The 22,228-nt window shown below is 39.0% G+C and overlaps 1 protein-coding gene across 1 annotated transcript in view; it reads right to left on the bottom strand.

Moving 5' to 3' along the window:
• The window catches only part of CNTNAP4 (contactin associated protein family member 4), a 444,592-nt gene extending 422,812 nt beyond the window's left edge, over window positions 1–21,780 (bottom strand). Inside the window, exon 1 of the mRNA XM_070062760.1 lies at window positions 21,707–21,780. The gene's annotated coding sequence lies outside the window, so the exon portion shown is untranslated. The remainder of the gene's footprint in view (window positions 1–21,706) is intronic.
• Window positions 21,781–22,228: the final 448 nt, after the last annotated feature.

Raw genomic sequence — 22,228 nt, 5'->3', positions numbered from 1 at the left:
GAATATGCTTTTTCTTGCCAGTTTGTTTAGCAGAAATTTAATTAACAGGAACCTCTTTAATTTTAATATGTTAAAATTCCAAGAAGTTTTCAGATTGATAGTTTGCAGCTGAAATCTGCTCTATTTCCTTTTTAATCATACCAACTTTCTCTAATTTCAAAATGCTTTAGGGAATATTACAGAAAATGAAAGAACGTTATCTGTATTAGCTTTCTGTTGCTAGGTAACAAATTACCACAAAACGCATAGTTATACAAACACATATTTATTTTCTCATAGTTTGCATTAGTCTGTTTGGCTGGGTACCTTGCTCCCTTCACATTTACAAGATGGGAATCAGAGATAGGCTGGGCTGCATCTCAGCTGGAAGCTAGAATGGGAAATGACCAACTTCTGCCCTCTCTTGGATCGTAGCAGAATTACAGTCCTTGTGTCATTAGAACTGAAGGCAGGGATTCTCAAAGCTGGACACTGCCTGATCTTCTATACAAGCCATCCACAGTTCCCGAGAGCCACCCCTCATTCTAGGAGGCTGCTGCAAGTCTTAGTCATGTGGTCTCTGCTGACCCAATGCCCTACTCCATCAACCCAGCAAAGAGAACCGCTAGAAAAAGCTGACCAGAGACTAACAGCATTATGTCATCGCAGGAATGGCATTGCACGTGTCATCACATCCCTCACCTCTGGCACAAGAAACCACTCACAGGCCATACCCAAGAGTGGTGGCCACACAGAGGCCTGAGTATTAGAAGGTGCTTATGCAGAGCAACCTTGGAATTTGCCTGCCACACGGTCTCACAAGTAATTTGTTACTAGTGGAATTTGCTCTTGCTCAGTTAAGAGTCAGCTGCCTCTCAATTTGCAATGTGAAGAATAACTGTGTTATATAGGTAACTTAAATACTTCCATCTTCAAAGCCCTTGAAATTACTGCATTGAAGCCCTTGAAGTTACTGCATTACCCTCTGGGGGAGAGAATGTGTTTTTATAAAAATACAGATAGAATGAAATGAGAGGCAGGAGGGTGGCACAGTGATTACGTTGTCCATATCCCACACTAGAGGACCTGGTTCTCTGATTCTGATCCAGCTTCCTGCTGATGTGCACCCTGGAGGGCAGCCAACGATGAGGGTAGTGCCTGGGACCTTCTCCCCATGTCGGAGACCAGGAAGGAGCTGTGGGCTCCAGGTTTCATCCTGGCCTAGCCCTGCCTTTTGCAGGCGTTTGGGGCATGAACCAGCAGATGAACCAGCAGATCTTTTTTTTTCTGTCTCTTCCTGCCTCTCTATCAAATAAAAATGAAAAAAAAAAAAAAACATACACATTGGGAACCCTTATTTACAAATTGACATAAATATTTTATATGTAGGCATATTTAAATAAAAGTGTAAAAAACTGTGTTTTTACATTTTAGATTTAAAATGCATTATTAAACACATTTGCTAATATTTCATGTTTACAAAGGCAAAACCACCATCCAAATTAATGGTAGTAATTAGCAGACCTGGTTTCTCACCACAGGCAAATGTCTGTCTTTTAGAGTTATAAATGAGCATTTGAGGGTTCAAACAGCGGGTGGTGTATTCTCAGAGAACAGAATGATTATTTAAGATAATTTTATAAAGAATGAGATATCCATATTAATTTTCACTTAAATATAGATTATGTAAATACATTCTTAATATTTCATTTTACTAAAATTTTATTTGCCTTTAATATAGCTAGCCTGTGAAAGTTCTTATTCGGTAATTCTGCCTGGTTTCTAGTCTGTTGACACAGAGTTTATAAATCTCATATCTCAATGAATTTAGGTGGAAAGGTCTCTTAATTACTATAGTTACATATTCAGAAACTCATTTTGTTTAATTTGAAAGAAAGCTCTTAAGGTTAATATTTAATTTATTAATTAACACAAATCCCAATATATTAAGATTTTAATAATTGTCTGTGGACTACATCCTTTGGTGAAAGAGCAGGAAAAAAACAATCCATAGAAATATCACTGCTGTTTGATATATTATATTGATAAGATTACCCCTGACACTATACTGTGTGGATATTCCTAAGCTGAAATATCTTAGACAAATTAATTAGCCTTCCTGGCCGCAATATAATATAGTAATTGTTACCTGGTATCCTTATTGTAGTTGGAAAGCATTATACATATATAGCATCTTCTGGGAAACCAAAATTAAAAATCTGCCATCTTCCTCTCTGCCCCTCACTTTCTCAAACACATGAGCTCTTGGCTGCTTGGGAGCAGTCTCTATTCTCATCTTTGCATCGCCCACAAAACAGCAGAACAGCAAGACGCCCAAATGATGGTCACGCTGCCACTTTACATTCAAGATAAACTACAAATGAAACTTGGCTAAAAATCAGGGGAATGGAAAGCAAAGCCACAGTGAGACATCACCTCACTCCAACTCATTTTCTCCTGCTTAAAACTGTTCTTTCAAGGGAAATTTCCTTCAACTGATGTATGTTGACTTCATATATGTATTGTTCCTTTTTGCTGTGTTGCAGTGTTTTTACAAAACTCGTAGTTTAACAATGAAAGTTCAGGTAGTTGATGTCTGCATGTGTGTCCAAAAATGTTATGTAAAAATGATCGGATTTCCTCCCTTTTTTGTAGGGCTGGCAATATCATTTTCATAGGATATTCTCAAGTTCTTGCTGCTTTCTGGACTGGGTTAACCCCTTTGCCCCTGTTCTGCTGTGTGAACTCACAGCATTTGACTCTTCTTTCCCTTCTGCCTTCTACCATGTGGGGAATGAAACATGAAGGTCCTCACCAGACCCTATGCTGGGGCCTTGAACATCGACTTCTGACCTTTGGAACTGTAAGGAAGTAAATTTCTGTTTTTCTAAAATTACTTGGTGCCACTTACTGTGATACCAGCACAAATGGGCTAAGATAATAGGTGTTTACAAGAAACAGCCCAAATTTCACTTACGTTACAAATCAAGCAAGGTCAAGTTCACCTCAGAGGTCCACCTGGCTTTCTCTGCTCAGTGACCTGCAGGCGTGGTGCCCCTCTTAATTCGCTTTAACAGTTTGTATAGCGAATTACCCCCAGTAAATTTTTGAATAATCTATGCCTTTTCATTTTATCATATGCATCACATCAGAATCTCTTTAAAGACTCTAAATTGTTTCCTTGATCTATTTATGCCAGAATCACACTATTTCAATTATCTTAGATTTATCATTTTTGGCTTCTGATATGGCAAGTTACTTTGAAGCCGGTGTCTGCTCAGATTCCCTTTTTTATTTTTTATTTTTTTTAGCCTGGGTCCTTCATTTGATTCCTTCAGTCAGTTCTCAATGCAGATAAAATAAATCAGAGAGACGCTGGATTGAGAGATCTGGGGTATAGAAGTGGAAAAAATAACAGCTTGCAGGACACGTCAAGAAAACTCAAAATGGTACCTTGCACAACGTGGCAGCATGAATCCCTCCTCTTAACACATTTATGTAAATGTAGCTAAGGTGATCAAGTCACCTGTAAAACCTCTCTGAATTATCATGAAGGGAAAATACAAAACGGCTTTATTCCTGTTAGAAAATGTTTATGAATAAGGGGTTTGATGTCCCTATGCTTCTTATCAGTGTAACACAGTTTTTAATTGGGAATTAAAGGTAACCCAAATCAGAAAAGAAAATTATTACGCAGCTTCCGCTCTGATTCAGATTAAAGAGTCGTTTCTCTACTTTTAAAAATAAACGCCACCATGTCCAGAAGCCATGCCCGATTCCACTAACGAACATGTTTTCTGGCTGCACCTTGGGGAATGGGGCTCAGGAAAGCACAGTGTTCATCACCAAGCCGTTCTCTGGGCCACCTGCTAATTTGCTGTCAGCAACTGAATTGATGATAATATTTTTGTTTCTTCACCCACTAAATTAACTCCATGCCCCAGATGATCTAATTGGTATTCTGCTCATCAAAGCATCCGAAGCTGATTTTCATAAGGAAATGCAACAGTGTGTGGGGATCTCGGCTGGAGCCCTCGCAGGTGGACAGCTCCCATGACCCGCTCGCTGCCTCGGGCGCAGCTGGAGAGGCCGGCTTTCTCAGCATCACCGACGGCTCTGACGCTAACACTCAGAAAACTCAGCTTCCCTCCATCAGCTCCTCTCGTGGCATGTCTTTGGTGGCTGCCCCCTTCATCCCCAGACTTTTGAGATCTTTTTATGGAAAATATTGCAAATAAACAAATCTGGTCATCACAAGATAGCATTTGTCATTCTCATGCTATTGACAACAACTGGATTTACAGATCAAAGTGCTTAGTCTAAGATGTGGGAGGACAGCAGGAATGTAAATCAATGTTTAAGAATGTGAAGAAGAACCACTCGCATGGAGACAGTGAAACTCCGGCCTGGCGGTGCCCACCCCCTCCACACATACCCCGAGGGGAACTGGTTCACACGCTGATTGAATGAGCAAGGAAAATTTCATTTAAACCAAGTGGGAAATTATAGTTACCAAATTGGCAATTACTTCATTCGCTTATATATCTTTCATTGCAACGTTTCCATCATCGCGTGGGTCACTTATGACCTTAGGGCTCTATACAATTCTTGATTTCATTAGCGTAAAAAATATGCACTCTGAACGCTGACTGGCTTGACTTCCAGGCACAAGGACCAGCTGTGGGAACCAAGCTGAGACCCTGCAGCAGCCCCCGAGTTGTGCAAACAGGAACCGGGTGTGCAAACTGCTGATACTCTGTTGGGAGTTCTTTCAATGTGAAAAGCAACCAATGCATCAGCTTTGAAGTGATGCAGTGTGTGCATCCTCTCGAAAAATCAAATACCAAGGTCTTTTCCTGTGAAGAGCTCAGAGGCCACACCAGTTGGGGAAGAACACAGCTACTTCCCAGACCCTGACATCTCCCAGGCCTAAAGCCCGTAACAAGCTGAGGACTCTGCCCCACTTACATGCCTTGCCTCTTCTATATGCCTCAGCAGAATATTCTGTGATCCGTGATGAGTCGGGTTTGTTAAATGAGTCACCTGCCCAAATGTTTATGAGTATCTATGGCAGGGAAGTCTGGGTGACAGCTAACAGAATTTAAAGAAGAAACGTGGTAACTCATCTTCCGGCCTTCTCAAGGGAGACAGGTGTTTTGAACAAGAAATTACAATAATAGTTGAAGAGCTTTGTGATAGAATGTGTAAGTATGCAGCAAGCTCACTTACCCCAGTCAAATGGGACCAGATAATTTGTTTGTTAAATATGTATTGGATGGGGCCAGTGCTGTGGCACTGTGGAGGAGATTAATCCTCCACCTGCGGCAAGCACATCCCATATAGGGACCAGTCCTAGTCCCAGCTGCTCCTCATTTGATCCAGCTCTCTGCTATGGCCTGGGAAAGTGGTGGAAGATGGTCCAAGTGCTTGGACCCCTGTACCCGCATGGCAGACCCAGAAGGAACTCCTGGCTCCTGGCTTTGGATCAGCACAGCTCCAGCTGTTGTGGCCATTAGGGAATGAACCAGCAGATAGAAGACCTTTCTCTCTGTCTCTCCCTCTCTAACGCTACCTCTCAAACAAATAAAACCTTAAAATATTTATTGGGCATAAGATGACATTTAGGCAGGAGCCACAAAGATTGTGTGGTACCATGGAAAAATGACGACATAGGGGAAGGAGTAGAGACCAAGATAAGCAGAAGAATGAGCGTGGGAAAAGGTCAGAAGCCTAAAAATCCAAGGCATTTGGAGGAAATAAGGTCAGGACAGCTGTCACAAAGACAGGGCCAGAGGGGTGACCAGTGGCGGCCACAAGAGAGGCCAGAAAGGGACTTCTATAGCAAGTTAAAGAGTCTGAAATACATGGGTTACAGTACTCACAAAGCACCCACTAAGAGAATTTCTCTTGTTATTAATCATAACATCAAATGCATACATTTCTGAGTTCTAACTGAAGGTACCATGTGAAAAAGTATGAAACACAGAAGGTACTCAATGAATCTTTCATTCTGAAAATGAATGATTTTTCCAAATAAAAATTATAACTTGATCCACTTGCATTGATTTTATTATATACAAATGTGCAACTTTCCTTATTGATCATCTTAGCAAGTAGTATTTTATTTTTAAAATCAGTGCTTTTAATCTTTAGCAAAAGCTTGATTTAAAAGAAAATACTTACAGGCACTAAAATAGTTGATTGCAAATTTCCAATGCACTGAAATATAATTATAAGCACATTGAATGGAGGCACTATAAATAAAAATAACTCATCAGGTTGCTTTTATAACCTGAGCATTGCAGACTAATTAAGCCAAGACATTAAAATCTGTAAAATTAAAAATGCATTTCTATACATCAGATTTAGCAATGATTTTTAAGGAACTGATTGATCTCATAATTTTTAAACAGCCTGGTTTGGTCAAATTGTAGTCAATTCCTTGTGTGTTTGTTTATCTCAAAGGCTGTCTTCCATTAGCAAATTCACAATGTAAATTTTTACATCAACTTGAACTAAGTAATCCATACAGTTTAAAAATGTGTGTATGTTTCTGGCAAAGAACTTCACAGGAGTATTTCAATTTTCATTAAAAAATATGATATACGATTTGTCTTGTGAAATGGTCACAGTTAGAAAAATATAGCTATTGCGAATGACAGATTATTCGTGATATTCTACTTAAAATCTTTTGGTTGAGCAATTACAAGCTGCTGACATCCAGAGTATATATTTTCTACATGTACATGTAGAAAAGAATCCAAAAACAGATCTTCATATTGAAACAGCGAGCCATAAACTAATTATCCTTGAGTAAGTAATAAAATCCTTCACAGTATTCCAGATATTTTATGAAGTATTTTCCTAGCATGTAACAGTAATCAACATATAGTATTTTCTACATGTGAATAACTCCACTGATTTTAGCCTTTACTCAATGTCTCACTGCTTCTTGAAGAATGCATGCTTTTATTTTTGTTTCCATATTTATAAGGAGAGCTTAAAATGCTGAAGCCGGTTTTTGAAAATAAATACACATGTGTATGCACACACATGCAAGAACAGCAGTTTATCTCCATGGATAAGCACAAAAGGACAACATTGCCCTCCCTCTAAGACTCCCTTCCCAATTGTAAGAGATGAGCCTCTGTCACACGGAAAATCGGGACAAAGAAACAAAGCTGTTCTTGGGAAATCGCTCCCTCCCTTCCCAAGTCTCCTCAAAAGAAAGCACAGTGGAGATGCCAGAGGTAGCAAAGATTTCCCATGATTGCTTGGCTTTCCATCAGATGCTACCCTTTCTTGCTGTCATTAAAGCCCATCTACGCTTCTGTACCCAGTTGCTCTAGCGAATATTCCACAATTAGCCCAATGGTACCCTCTTGTCTTTTCACCCTTGGATTTACACCAGTGACTCACTCATTATCATGTCCTCCCATACCACACTGCCTGTCACTAGATGGATGCCTCTTAGGCAAAAGAAGTTCATCAACAGGGTCACTTTCTTATCACTCACTGATCTCACCACATATTTCAGTCTCAGAAGCTGGTTGGGAGACAATGTTTTACAAAGTCAGATTCAGTCCAGCAGAATACACTTGATGCCTTAAACCAGCACTCAGTATACTGTGCTGCAATCTCCAGGTGTGAAGACCAAGAACTGATTACCAGGCCCCCTTCACTATGACACCAAGAAGTATGCTTGCTGAGTTGTAATTGTTTTTGTTTTTGTGGTCTGGCTACACTGTGCTTGCAAGGACTTGAAATTCCAATTGTCCAAGGGAGCAATGTTGCCACCAAAGAACATACCAAAGTATTCACAGAACTGGATTCTGAGACAGGTCTCTGGCCATTGTGGGGTCCTCCTCTCAATCTGGACAAACAGGGTGAGAAATGGTCAAGACAACTGACTATTAATGATGCAAAACTGAGTTGCTTTGACTCGAGGGTAAGGAAGACTATGAAGACATAAAACTGTCTGGAACCCAGAGCATTCAATGGGATACCCTTTGGTATGCCATCATCCTAGTCCTGGTCAGTGACAAACTTAGGTAACCCCACAAGGAACAGGATCACCAAAGATTCGGGGACTTTTGTTAGCTTTAGAAACAAATATAGGGCTCACTGCTTCAGGAAAAGAAACACTGTTAAGTCATGATGATGATGGAAACACAGAAGGAGTACTAAATCCTGATGTTCTTGTTGTTGACTGTAGCTCTGTGGCACCTACCAAATGTGGATTGTCCCAGTAAGGCATGTAGCTGTGGGGTTGTTGTTAATTGTTCACTCTTTTATTACCCCCACTGCCTTATTTGAACAGCAATGGGGGTAAGTATTTTGTATCTATAGACAAAAATATATGCTAATTGATATCTCCTCAAGATGTTACATTATCGCTCAGATTCTGGAATCCACTGTGGTAAGTGCATACAATTTGCAGCCATATAAAAATCGAGAGTGGATATGAGACAAAAGCGAAGGATTATGCTTTGCATCTCCTATTAATCTCTCCAACAGTGGGCATTCGCAGGAGACCAGAAGCAGCTGGGGAGGAAGCTGGGGGCTTTATTTTCTGGCTGCTCTGCCACATCCCTCTGGGTGGCCTTCCACCAAAGGCCAAATCTCTTTTCCATGTGGCAGTGGTCACTGGGTCTCCTCAAGTACAGGGGAGTTATCTGTTCCCCCACGGTTGCCAGGTCTGTAGTTCTACATTATTCTTCACTGATTTTCCTAAACCCTACCCATTCTTTGTGAATATTCCTGCATCAACTTTTTTCCACTTCCCTCTTTGACAATTGAAAAAGTGCACGAAGGATAAAAGCATAAAGTACCCATGTACCTCAAACCTTTAGAGAACACAAAAGATTTTCCAGTCTTTTAGAATAGATTAACTATTTTTTTTTGTTTTTCATTACCTTTCATGTACAAGCTTTACTGAAAATGCATTATTTAATTGCTCCTGGTTTCAGGTTTTTAAAGAGGAATGAGAACATAAAGATACTTGTGAAAAATATATCACTACAGAATTCTGGATTTTTGCTACCTTTTCTTACTCCTTAAATCAACAGTAAAACATTTTAAGTGGCTTCCTATATCAAGTCTTTCCAATGGATTCAACTTGGCTTTTAAACAAATACTTCTATGTTTATAAGAACCTATTTTCAACTGATGCAATATATAACTAAAATATACAGGACAGTAACATGTCATTCTGACTAAACAGGTTTGCAAACAAAAACCATTGGCCAACAAACAACAGGCTTGCAAACAAAAACATTGGCATCAACTCTATGAGGAGAAGCAAGCATTGAAAACGAAGCCAGCAAGCACCCTGGTTCAATATATACTGTGGGAATCAACAAACAATTCACCGAGAAACTGGTGAGGAAGAGTCTGGTGAAGACAGTTCTTCTAACTGTCTCCATGGGAGCAATGAGAGGGCCTGGGAGCAGTCTACAACACCATCCAAAGCGTCCAGGACAGAAGCACAAGAACACCAGCGGGTACAAGAAGAGTCAGTAGGAGGAGCTGAGAAATAGAACGAGGGAGACAAGATCAGGAATACTGGAGACTTACCAGGAATTACTTGTTACATAAAGGAGCATATTTCATACCCCAAGGCAGTTAAATTAAATTATTTTTCAGTTCTATCTTAGCTTGCCTGCTTCCTGCTGACATGCAGGGGAGTGTTTGCTTCTCAGAGAAGAGGGGAAGATGAGCACAGGATTGTAAATTAAAGAGCCCTGGCTGTGAATCCTGCCTCTAACTCTGATATGTCACAACTACTTAGCGTCTCCGAGCCTCCTCTGCCTTAACTGTAAATGTGAATAATTGCAATTCAGAGAGTGGCCATGAGGATCACGGAAGGTATCTTGCAAAAAAAAAAAAAAAGTCACTCTTCAAAAGCACTCAATAAATGTATGCTTCCTTCTTTACTCTTTAGTCTATTATCTCTAGGATGCTTTGCAAAATGGTCAAATACCGTGGAAAAAAATCCCACTCATCCTTCCACCACACGTGCATGAACTGCTGGCTCTTGTTCACTTTATTCTTAACCTGGGCCACTGACTGACAATTTCCCTACAACTGAGGGGAAATGTTCTGCTTCACAGACTAGCATATATGCCTTGTGATCTCCTGATTGATTTTATTGATTTTATTTCACACTACTTTGGTCATATTTCTCAATTTAGGTGTTCTGCCATGCTGTACCATTTCAATAGCTTATTTGAGTCCCTGGAGTTGTGCATTCAGTGTGGCAGCCTTGTCAAGATCCTGTTCTCTTCACTAGCACTTCTCCCCATGGGGAGTATGGAGCCAACCTGGGGATCCACAAAAGAATCGGAAACAACACCTCTTCGAAAGGTATGATGGTAGATCAACCAGTTCCAGGCACTCTAGTCACTACTTCTGCTCACTGGTAAGCTAGGTAACAGTTTATTAAAGGCCCAGAGAGAAAACTTCATCTCATTACCCTCCTACTGTATTTTGACATTTATTTATTTGACAGAATAAAACAAAGAGACAGTGCTCCCATCCATTGGTACACACACACACACACCTCAAACACCTGCAACAGCTGAGGCTGGGCTAAATGCAGAGCCAGGAGCTCAATCCAGATCTCCACATGACTGGCAGCAACCTAGTTACTTCAGCCATTAACATCGCTTCCAAGGGGGTCCACTGGAGGGAAGCTAGAGCTAAAAGCTGGATCCAGGTGCTGAACTCTTGTACTCTAATGTGGGGCTGCGGCATCTTTATCGCTAGTCCAAATAGCCAGCTTCTGCATGTCAGTGTTGGAGTTTTAAATTTCCCAAAGACAAAACTAACCTACAGGATGGGCTTTGGTGCAGTCGTTAAGTAGACACTTGGAAAACCTGCATCTAAATTGGAGTGCCTGGATCAAGCCCCAGCTCCTCTGTTTCTGATCCAGCTTCCTACTAACACAGTACCCTGGGAGCCAGCAGATGACTGGATTTAGTTTATGGCTACCTACTTTGGACTTGTCCAGCCCTAGCTGTGGTGGGCATTGTGGAGAACGAACTAGCATGTGGAAAATCAATCATTCTCATATATATATATATATATATATATATATATATATATATATATATATAGCGTGTGTGTGTATCCCAAATTTAAATACAAATATATAATTTTAGAAAAAACACATAAATCCAGAGAGCTTCCCATCCATGACTTACAGCGACCTGCAGGACTCCAGCTGTCACATCAGACCAACTTCAGATTCAGCAGTTGTGGTAACATGTAGCTGTCGTCAGCATGGGAAAGGTAGATCAGCCCCATCATAAATTTGAGAGGGTCACTACACTGTACCAGTGTGGCATTTCAATATTCAGCAATCATTGTTCTTCAAGAGAAACTGGTGGATGGTGCATGGCAACTATTACCACAGCAGAGTCTGAGAATTATCAGACTTCAAATTGTTTTGAAGTTTCATTCATTAGAATGTCTCCAAAATGACAATTCAAATTCAACGCCTTGCCTCTGAAGTCAAGAATGGGATTATGATGCTCCATGCCCCCTTGCCACTCACCTAAAAGCAAAGGAAAAAAGGTGGTGGCAGCTGTTTTGATCCAAATGTATAGGCTTGCTCATGCTGACTTTAACTTCCCTTGATGGAAAATAGTATTTTCTATGTAATATATTTCTTCTTCTCATGTCTATCAGTTAAAACCTTTGCCATGAGGCTAAACTGACTGAAGCCAGAATGTATCTCCTCATCATCATCACTATGAAGTGAGCTTTCTCAGACTCTCTATGCTGACTGACTGCATAAAATAATGAAAGAACATAAAGTTATTACATAGTTTTTATATCATTTCCCCCTGATGTACCAAACCCAGGAAGCACATCAATAAAGACATAGCACTACATTAGGGTGGAAAAATAAAATGGCATAATCACTGTGGATGTCCAGCTTTGGAATAAGATTAAAATTTGCTAAGTTTATAATATGAAGCAGACCCTGTGCTAAGTACTCTATGTACTTAAAAACGAGAGATGAATGTTATTATGATTACACTCACCAGGGAAAGAATAGGCTTAGTGAGCTTCACCATCTAATGCAAGGCCGTCTGCCTGGCTCATTAAATCCAAGGGGATCAACTCCAAAGTACTTGCCTCCTTGAGTATCAGGAGCCTCGGTCATGACTCCAGTTGACACAGAATGAAACATGACTCATGTTTAAAATAAATGACACAACAGAAATGTCCTCTGAGGCATAGGTGATGTGACAAGAGTCTGAAAATGTCTGCATATCACTCTGACCAACCCACCGTTCCTCCTCTGGACTCTACACGGGTGACACTCTGCGCGTGTAGGCTCTGCTCTTCAGTGTGCCTGACACTCATTTCTAACCCGACTGTAATCTCCAAAGTTCCAGTACAGGTTTCCACTGTCAGGAATATCAGAACATGCAGTTCTGGAATAAATATAATAAGCTGTTTGGGTCTCCTTTCTTTAACTTGTGACATATGAAAACAGAATCTTACAGAGGACTGTAAAGAATTCTAGACAGACCACAATGTCTTTTATAGAAAGAGTATTTTAGCACCAAATACTTGTCTCTGTGATTTAATTTGGCTGTAACTATCACAAGCAAGTGCAATATCAGCAAAAGAAAAAAAATGGTCAACTAAGCATTGAAAATAGCTTCTGTGTTATAACTTACAACAAATTAAGACTTTGTAAGGAATTTCATGCAGCCAGGATTAAGTATTTGTAAGGAATTTCATGCAGTATAGCTTTGAATCAGCATTAAGATAAATCTCATAGTGTGCTAATGTATTTGCTGAAATTCTATACCATTAGTAAGACGAGTTAATTCAATTTATGGAAAATCAATGACATCTTAATAGAATGTATCTCAGAAAATGAGGATGGCATTATTACTTACAAAATATCATTATCAAGAAATAATTATTTGAGCATATTGTCACTAAAAAACTGCTATCTCTTTCTCTAACGGACATAAAAGCTTTGTGTTGGTAATTTAAGACCATTCATTCATTATATCACTGGAATAATAAGATTTTAAATAGCATTTGGAAAAATTTTCAAAATATTTATAATGTTTTCCATCAGTCAGAGAAATCCTTTCAGTATTGTCTTTTGGATTATACTCATTTTTAAAAGTCAAAAATAAATTTGTGTTTATGTTTTGCAAAAATGTGTTATAACCAGTCTTTTTAGCTTGAGACATCAAGGTGATTAAAGAACAGGAAAAAGATGTTTATAAGAAAAGTCTCTGGAGCCAGAGCTGTGGCGCAGTGGGTTAATCCTCTGCCTGTGTTGCTGGCATCCCATATGGGTGCTGGTTCGAGACCCGGCTGCTCCTCTTCTCATCCAGCTGTCTGCTAAGGCCTGGGAAAGCAGTAGAAGATGGCCCAAGTCCTTGGGCCCCTGCACCCACATGGGAGACCTGGAGGACGCTCTTGACTACTGGCTTCGGATTGGTGCAGCTCCAGCCATTGCGGCCATTAGGGGAGTTAACCAATGGACCAAAGACTTTTCTCCCTATCTCTCCCTCTCACTGTCTGTAACTCTACCTCTCAAATAAATAAATAAAATCTTAAAAAAAGAAAAGTCTCTAATCTTCTACATCTCACTGATTTCCTTTATGGACACAGATTATATGTTGTGTGGTTACTTCCTTCCACCATAAGTGTAAGACCAGATTCACTTCCTGACAACCATCACAGGTTAGACACTGGGAGACTAGAAATGTTACCAATAGGGTTTTCCACCATTCAAGGATGTTTGCTTCCACCAAATAATTCAATGAGAAAAATTCAACTGCAACTCTAAACAAAGGTCATTTTTTAAGGTACAACTTAATGACTTTGTGGGCAAACTTCTTAATAAACGCAGAGTAATGAAATGAAAAGAAGGTAACCACTTACAGACAGATGACACTGGTGGGACTTGACTTTTGGAGTTGAAAGAACTCAAATTAGCTGGTTCAGCATCCTTAGCCTGCATTGCCTTCATGGGTAACTCCATTTGCTGTCACACAAAAGCCACTCCTTGGGCTTCAGCTTATATCTACTTGGAGCTACCTCTTTTCTGTAACACCCTTTTTGCCTTTATTTTATTCATTCTCTCTGGTGGACTCTGTCTCTCTTGCTTCTTTGCTCAGCTTCAGAAATCTACCATGAAGAGTTTGTTTAGGGGACACTGCATATTCCAACTAGTTTTCTCTGTTGAGGTCTTGCCAATACAAAATTTATCTTTTTTTTTCCTGATTTCTTACAAATTAAAGTGTGTACTTCCAGAAAGCCGGCTGACCTTCACTTTGTCCCTGACAATTTTTTTGCATGGTGACAAGAAATCACATCCTTTGGTATACCAGGGTTTGTAGCACGAAGTCCTGAGTAGGGTCGTGCCTCTACTACTCTCGAGGGAAAGGAATCTTTCAAAACATCCTTGTTTCTATGGTGCATTAATTTTCCTTTGATTCTAACCATGCTCTCCTAGCAAAAGCAGTGTGTCAGAGATGATAGTGGACTGGCAGAAGGGCTGCCTTGGTCCTTTAAAAAGGTCACTCCCGAAACATGTGGGTATTTGAGCTTCACTGAGACATTTTACAAAAATCTTTCATTTTGAACTGACAAGGTGGTAAGATGTGGACTCAATACTCCCTCGTGGCTTTGCATTTTCACTTTTTACCTTTCACTCATGCTAGGTTGAGTTCCACCATAGGTGACATTTACATGTTAGATAGGGGACTCTGCCTGTCCTGTTCTATACAGTATTTTAACTAATGATTTGAATTAGGATAAATAAAGAATACTCACAGTATTCAAGAAAACATATCTCAAAGTTTACTTTGATGAAGAAAGCTCATGAAAATAATTTGTGAGATGGATTATGTAAAATATTATACTAAGTGGGCAGTTAGTTATTTCTCCATTTTTATTTATTTCAAATATATTTTAAAGTTTTAGAAGATCAATCCTTGTTCTAATAGTTAGTTGTTGATCAATCAAATACATTACTCAAGGGCTTTGTGAACTGGTTATAGACCTGAAGTCTTCAATCTAAATTCTGGACTCCATTCTCACCAACTGTGTGACTTTTAAAAAATTACTTAAGGGGCCAGCGCTGTGGTTTAGCAGGTAAAGCCACCAACTGCAGTTTGCATCCCAGCTGCTCCACTTCTGATCTAGCTCTCTGCTATGGCCTGGGAAAACAACAGAAGATGGACCAAGTCCTTGGGCCCTTGCACCCACGTAGGAGACTTGGAAAAGCTCCTGGATCCTGGTTTCTGGCTACAAGTCGACCCAGCCCCAGCCATTGCAGCCATTTGTGGAGTGAACCAGCGGATGGAAGACCTCTCTCTCTCTCTCTCTCTCTCTCTCTCTCTCTCTCTCTCCCCACTCTGTATCTTTGCCTTTAAACTAAATAAATAAATCTTTTAAAAATTACTAACCTATCTGTGCTATTGCACATAATACCAATAGCCATCTTACATGAACTCTGAAAGAAATAAATATAATGAATGCCAATATTTGAGCAATAGTTGGTGGTATGAGCACAGTTAATCCCATAACTAGCATCTTTCCTAGTACTTTTTCTAAATATTTTTGCAAATGGGATATATTTAATTCTATATTTAGGCTTAAATTTTATCTTCAATGAAAAAAAGATGTGGTAGAGAAAGTTTCTGTTAAGTACAACTCTTAAATTTTATTTGAATAAATGATTATTCACACAGTACTGAAGAATCAGGAAGTTTCCTTAAATGAGACAGCCCACACTTCAGCATTGTTCAAAGAAACAAGCAACTCAAGGGAAAATTAGATTAAATCCTTAAACTAAATTCTAGAGTTTTAAAAAAATTAAGAAAAAGGCACCCACATGCCTGCTACTGGGATCTAGTAAGTTGTGAGTGGAGGGACACCCCTTAGGTATTCTCATGAAAAGATTTGGATAAACACCTTAAACAGTGTGATTAAGGCCTTCTCAATAACATCAAAATCACCTCCAACTCAATTCTCTTCCTGCAAGTAAAGAATTTACTTCATTTCTAAGTTAATACATGATTTCTTTTTAATGTAATAATTGGCAGACAATATTATTTGTCTTTGATGTGCAATAATCCTAAATGTATTTTGAAGGTTATTAAATCTGTGGCATCTTCAAGGCCAAGGAGGATAGGAAAACACAATTGCTTTATTGTTTCTATTCTTTCCTCTGCAACCTGAATGTCCAGATCTAATTTACAATGTGATTTTGTGTTGGAAAAGTAATTTTTAAAAAAGATCATGATTTTACCGAAAGGAGTCAGAATTAAAGTTACTGTAGTAAAAGGAAAAATGAGCCAGAATAAAATGTTCTATTTCCATGTCACCCACTCCTTACCCCTAATAAAAGAGGAGAAAAATGGGTATTTACATCGAATTTCACAGAGCTTGGCATATTCTTACCTAGACACATCTTCAGTAGAACATTTTCAAAATTTTCTTATTAACATCTCTCCATGAACATTTTCACAAGAACAGATCTATTTTTAACTAGAGGGAGATGCCTCTTAGAGGAAGATGCCCAATTCCGCAGTCATGAAATTGCTCCTCTTCACCAAGCAAGCTGTACTCCTGAACAATTTTACTAAAAAATGGTTTGGCATACCTGAAGAACATCTACTATGGATATACCATATAGCTACAAAACAATAACAGTATTTTAGAAGCTTGAATTGATCTTTGATGCTAAACAAAATAAACCCAAAACAGCCCTTTGAAATACGCACACAGCATAATTCTTCCTTAAGCTATCTCAGTATTCCAAATCACTATCCAATGCATTAAATAGTTCACTACCACTCATTCCTCTAAATTACCATGAACTGAACTTATGTCTATCTGATGTGGTTCCCATCATTCTCTGTTAAGTAGCATCAAATATTTTTGTCTTCTTCACATTCTATTGTTCTCTGTATCCTATTGCTCTCACAGAAGCAAAACACTGAAGATTACTGTGACACCCTTGGCTACTCTTGCTTTCTGTTTTCCAATCCTCTTTGATTTCATTTTTCAAACTCCCTCCTTGCAGGCACTCCTAACACACATCTTTTCCTAACAATATTCTTTTTTTCTTATCCTCATTCCATTTGTACATGAATATCACTTTTTATTTGGAATTTTTCCAAGTGTTCTATCATTTGAGGATGTATATACATTTATCTTCAGATTGTTTTCTGAACTCTAAACAAGTATTTTAAACTATGGATACAGCCTGTTTGGTTAGGCCTGAGTCAGTTAAACTCAGTATCTCACCCTCCTTTTTCTCCAGTGCATTCATTCCTAGCATGGCTCACAGAACCACCACTTGCACCAAGTTAGAAATCTATCCAGTGGGGCTGGCGCTGTGGCACAGTAGATTAATCCTCTGCCTGTGGTGCCAGCATCTCACATGGATGCCAGTTCTAGTCCTGTCTACTCCTCTTCTAATCTAATTCTCTGCCATGGCCTAGGTAGAAAATGGCTCAAGCACACTTGGACCCCTGCACCTGCATGGGAGACCCAGAAGAAGCTCCTGGCTCTTGGCTTCAGATTGGCCCAGCTCCAGCCATTGTGGCCATTTGGGGAGTGAAGCAGTGAATGGAAGACCTTTATCTTTTGTCTCTCCTTCTCATTGTCTGTAACTATGCCTCTCAAATAAGTAATCTTTAAAAAAGAAAAAAGAAACCTATCCATCGCCACTGAAGATCACTGTACTATCTCCAGTATGAAATATCTATAAATTATGCAATTTTACTGTCAAAATTATTGTAATTCTGATGCATTCTCAATATATCCACCAATATTATCATTTGCTATCTTTATTCAAGTAAATTAAGATCATGAGATTAGTCAGGAATTATTTTGAAGGTTGACAGTCAATAGGCTCATCTCAAAAATATCTTTATTGCCTTACAGGAATACTTCTCATAAAAGTTTACCAGAGCTTTCTTTGTTTTAACTAAGTAATAAGATAACATTAAACCCTCTTTTTAGTATAGATCACTAGTAGTTTCAAGCAACTGTAGTTATTTATAATTATGTTTTTAACAGTTTAAATACATCTGTTGCTAATTATGTGAAATGGTGATATGAAATATCACCAAATTTTACTCTTTTGCATCCACTGATGACCCTTAGTCTCCTTACTTGATCTGGTATCTAAATACAAAGTAGATGGATTATTAAGCAAATAACTTTGGTTTCTGAATTTGAAAAAACCCACTTCCAAATGTTGATCTAGTTTTTAAAGGAAATGACAGCCAGAACATTAAAAGCTGACCAACTTCAATCCCTGTGCGTTCACAAGTCGCCCCTCTCCCACCATAACCATCATACGCCACAGCTGCCACAGAGTACAGGATCAGATCTGACCTGAACCAGGAAGGTTTGCAAACCAGCCTTTGAGAAAGAGGCTTAGAGCCATGTGTGAAGTTCCTTGCCACTCAAAACAGTCTGAAGACCACCTAACGAAATTACACTGGAATTTGGAATAATGATGGAAATATAGGACTGGTGGCAATTTCTTCTCCAGGCTTTTTTGTATGTTAATGTTGATGGAGCACAGGAACTACCAAATAAGAAGAGACTGAAATGAGGTGAGGAGAGGAGTAAATGGCTGTAGGCAGGAACTTCAGCCAAGCCAAATAAACTGGAGAACCTCGCTGTTGCCATAAACAATGGTTGAGGGTGGGAAGTGATCAACATAAACAATGACCAGTGCAAAGGAGAATGTCACAGGTGGTGCGTCCTCTCACTCCAAGAACAAGGGCATTTGAACTGCTAGGGATAAGGTCAGCCTCCCTACATCGTGGAGAGCAGATACCGCAGTACCATGGACAGCGGCATGTCAGCACCATGGACAGCAGGCATCCTCAAGGAGGATTTAGGGGATGAACTACTTTCTCCTACAGACTGGGCTTTTTGTGTTCTTCTATTCGTATGTGTCTGTGTTTTTGAGAAAGAGGTGGATGAAGGTAAGGGGAGACAGAAGTTTAGTTCTTTGTAGGCTGCCTGCTGAACCCACCTGTTAACCCCCCATCCGATGCTGAGTGACACAGAGGAGTGTAGTAGACCAGCACTGATAACAAATTTCAGGTTTGAACCAACTGAGCTGATCTTGAACTGGTTGAATGTGCTGAAAAAGACATTTTGAAAGAAAGTAATAGACTATTGGGGTCAAAATGTTGTTTGTTTTTTCCCCTTAGCCTTAGGGAATTTTCAAGAGTAATTCTATCTCAAAGAGCTATTTTAAATGAGCAGTGCATTAGGGAGCAACTTCCTTTATATACACATTGATAACACACTAACAATAATTTAGTACACCTCTACCCCACTGCCACCCACTTCCCTGCCTCCTACTTCAGAAGACTTGATCAATTATCTGGTTACCTAATGTTCTTTCTACTCACCCCTAGACCAAGGGTATTTTCTCCTTTGGATTTCTTGGCAAAGAAGTCTTCCTATTCCTTCTGCTGACTCCCTCTTTCTGAGTCTTTAAGATTTATATTATGTTTGGCCTCTCCTGGGCTGCTTGTCTGACCAGATTCAGTCATGCTTCTTCTCTGAGCTCCATCATGCCTCATGCCCATTTCTATGGCTCTCCTCACCAGACTCCATCAAAGCCCCCAAGTTCCATGTTGGTTTCCCTTGATGTTTTGCACTCCCAGGGAAAGTTAGGGTCTACTACTTTTCTGTGTCCACTGGCCTGAACATAACTCTTGACATATAATAAATGGTCAATATATATCAGAATGAAAAATAGTAATGTCGTCCTTTAGGAAAAAAAAAAAAAAAAACAAAAGATTACAAGTGTTGGCAATAATGTGGAGAAAGGGATTCTTTGCACATTGCTGATGAGAATCTTAAGTAAGTAGAGCTATTATGAAAGACAGTATGGGGATTCCTCAGAAAATTAAAAAATGCAACTACTTTATGATCCAGCAATCCCACTTCTGAACAAAGAAAATGCAATCAAGCATTTCAAAGAGCTATCTGCACTCCCATGTACATTTCAGCATTAGACAAAATAGCCAAGAAGCAGAAACACTCTTAACTGTTCACAACTAGATGAATGGATACAAAACCATGGTATTTCTAAGGGTACTTCAAACACTTGGTAGAAAAACTGAAATAAAATATTTTGGTGCAAAAAGTTTGAAATACATTTTTGTCTTAATATGTGTTTTTCACAAACTTTTTGAAGACCCCTCAAATATGTAGGGTCCTATTATTCAGCTTTTAAAAAAACAAGTTGCATATCTGTGACCATAGATGGACTGAAGAACAGTAAACTAGGTCAAATTAGATCAGCACAGAAAGACCAATATTGCATGAACTGACTTACAGGTGGAATCCAAAGAATCCCAACTCAGAGAAGCAGAGAGTAGAATGGCGGTCACCAGGATCTGGCAGGTGGGGGAGACAGGGAGGCGTTGACCTTCGTGTTCAAAGTTTTAGTTACAAGGGATAAATAAGTTCTGAAAACCTAATTACAACACAGTAACTATAGTTAATAAAATTGCACTTTATAACTTAAAAATCGGTGACAGAGTAGATCTTAATTACTCATACCATGCACAAAATAATCCTATCAATGAGAGGTAAGAGATATGTTCATTCTTTGGTTGTGACCATCACTGCTTCATAGTGTATATCATAACACCACATTGTATACCTTAAATATATTCTATTGTTCTCAGTTATACTCTTGTAATCTGGGAAATATACATATTTTAAAAAACATACAGATAATGATGAAGTTTGAATTTAGTATCTTGATATTAGTGTAAAATCCATCATCAATGGGGTTAATATTTCTTGGATCTCAAAAATTTCTTCCTCAAAATCTTAATGTTTATTATTATGTTTTTATTAGTAGTAGTAGTTAACAAACTTTATATCTTGGCACTCTCTGGGAGTAGTTTACTGACATATACTTTTCTTAACAAAGTGTCAAAGTAAGGGGCAACAAGATTACACATCCCACCTCAGAGAGCTGGAAAAATCTAAGTACTCTCAGAACAGAGGCAACATTGTAAAAGACTGGTGAAGATGGAATGAAAGATTAAAATTAAGGACAACATCTATTTTTATTCAACAAGACACTGAATTTCAACAACATGTATTGTCATGTCAACTTGGGTATCATTAGAGAAAGGAAAGTTACTGTTGTAAAAACAAACAAGTAAGTAAAATTTCATTTTAATTCAGCATGGAAACTTGGGACAAGGTAACCCCAATTATCTTCACAATTTTAGTAAATGAGCTTGTGCCTCTGGCTACTTTGTAAAGTTAAGTGGCAAAGTGGATGGACTCTAAGCACTAGACAAAAAACATGACATATACATATAACTTTCCTCAATATTACCGCTCATGACTAGGATAGGCTGTTGGTAACTTACTACAAATTATGAGTCTTGAGTTCATTCTGAAGGTGCCTCAACTATTTTTCTAACTGAAAAAATAACCAAGAATATGAAATAAAGATGGGGAAACAAACAGAGACTGTATTCATAAGATTAAATTCCTCTTTCAAATGTCTTTTTTCCCCTTTAACTACGTCTCATATAACTTGTTTGCTCAGGCAGTCGAGAAAAAGGTCAATTTGGTCAGTTTGGTCAGGATGTTGATATTCGTAAAGTAGAAATGTTTCAGTTCCTTGGTTATCCAGGCAAGTGTCTCAGATATCATACCTACTTACGTTTAGCAAGACACTGGGGCAGAGCCTGTGTGTCTCAAAATGAAGCTGCCGATCACTTGTAGCCAGGGCACTGCAGAACCTGAAAAAGCATCAGAAACCACAGAACAGAGAGTGCTTCATTATCAGGAAGGAAGAAGGTAGAATACAGTGCTGTAATCAGCATGACACACAGAACAGTTCAGTTCATACTAGTACAGAGGTTTACAACTGCTGGACTGAGATATTCTCCCGAACTAGTTCCCTAATCATTTAATCAGTGCTGTCTCATCATAAATCATGTTTGCTTCAGGCCAGTGAAACATGGGTGAAATACAGCCGTTCCAGGATTTCCATTTAGACCAGATAAACACATTATTTTTGCAGCAATGAACTTTAGATCATGATTAAGCCTATAAAAGGAGACAGATCTTAGAGATAAAGGAATGAAAAAGAAAGGATTGATTGGGTATAAAATTCATGGTGACTATGTATACAGTGATTTGAATGTGTTGATTAAATATAATCACGGCATAATTTGCTTCT

This window comes from Oryctolagus cuniculus, chromosome 18 (assembly GCF_964237555.1).
Source record: "Oryctolagus cuniculus chromosome 18, mOryCun1.1, whole genome shotgun sequence".
In the NCBI taxonomy this organism is placed as follows: domain Eukaryota; kingdom Metazoa; phylum Chordata; class Mammalia; order Lagomorpha; family Leporidae; genus Oryctolagus; species Oryctolagus cuniculus.
The sequence above is the reverse complement of the archived record's forward strand: the minus strand, read 5'-3'. Positions and strand labels throughout refer to the sequence as shown.